We start from the raw sequence: 1,500 nt of genomic DNA, 5'->3' as shown, positions 1-1,500 counted from the left end.
TGGAGCTGATATCATCTGTTTAGGTTACTGACTTCTGTGTTACACGTAGTGCCACAATTTACCCTTAGTGGTCTTGAGGGGGGGTGTAACAGTAGCATGTTCTTAGCTGCAAGTTAGTTGAAACCTTGATCACTTCATACCTGTTGATTTTTCGTTTTTGAGATTAAATATAAACATATGAGACAAATGGTAATAATACGCATGTTATATATAACATCATTTTTCTGGTCCCTAAATTACCACAATATTATTATTAGATTAAAAAAAAGAAATGGAAATACACAAATCTTTGAAATATGTGTATAGTAGTGAGTCACCTTATTGAAAAGTGTTTCCTCAGTTTTAGTGTTGGTATGAATAAACAAAGGAAGATCTGCATTACCAGATGCTCCACTGAATAGTAAATATTAAAGGGCCTATGTCATTCAAAATAGTTTTTTAACTGCGCTCCATTAAAGATAGGATAAGGAGGATGGTCATCAGGTAGAAGCTGTGAGTAGAGCCTCTTCTTCTCCTCATCTAGAGGGGTCAGCTGAGTTGGTTCGGACATCTTTTTCAGATATTCCTTGGACATTTCCCTTGGCAGTTATTCCAGGCCCGTTCCACCTGGAGGATACCCAGGGGATGACCCAGGACATGATGGAGGGAATACATCTCTCTGCTGGCCTGGGAGGGCCTTAGGCTTACCCCTGCAGATCTGGAGGAGGTGTCTGGTGAGAGGGAAGTCTGGTTGTCTCTGCTGAGAATCCTGCCCCCGAGACCCGGGTCCTGGGTGAACGGGGAGACAACAAGTAAGAGTTCAAGCTTTTAATTACTATATTAGAATACTATACCTTCATCAAAATCCTGCCCAAAGAAGCATTTCACTTATTTGTACATATTTGTATAATCTTCATGAACTGATGTGACGCCACCTGTCAATTAACCCTAAGGGATCCTCTAAAAGCTAATCAGCGAGCATTCGTCCGTAAATCCAACAATGCTACCAGGATCATTTATTAGTACAGCATAGGAATAAAATAAATTAATAAACATGCAATCGAGAAACAAATAACCCAAAGTATTCATAGGATGGTACTCAGTTAATTCTATTAAAATAAAAAAATGGAGAAAATGTAAAAGATGTCTGATGCTGATGGCATCAGCAGCTCTACACAAAAGTTGGGAAGTAATGGTTATACATCAGGTATTAAAAACTATTGTTTTATTTTTTTCATAATATGATTGTTTGCTTAAGTTTATTTTGGAAAAAGCTTCAATTATTACATGGTAATGAAATGCATGAAAGGGAATGTGCAAGCGAAGGCTTTATAAACTGATGCACAGTGTGATTATGCATCATAAAACAGACTTTATTTTCAACCTTCTCTTTTATTCGTTCTCTGTCTGTAGAAAGTGTTTTGCTTTAACGCTGATTTGTCTGTTTCTGCTACGATATAAATTAAGTGACTTGGACTTGTGAAAAAATAAAATTTGTTTGCCTTGACATTTATTTTTTAA

This window comes from Cyprinodon variegatus, unplaced genomic scaffold (assembly GCF_000732505.1).
Source record: "Cyprinodon variegatus isolate N-32 unplaced genomic scaffold, C_variegatus-1.0 Scaffold476, whole genome shotgun sequence".
Lineage (NCBI taxonomy): Eukaryota > Metazoa > Chordata > Actinopteri > Cyprinodontiformes > Cyprinodontidae > Cyprinodon > Cyprinodon variegatus.
This window is presented reverse-complemented; position numbering follows the sequence as displayed.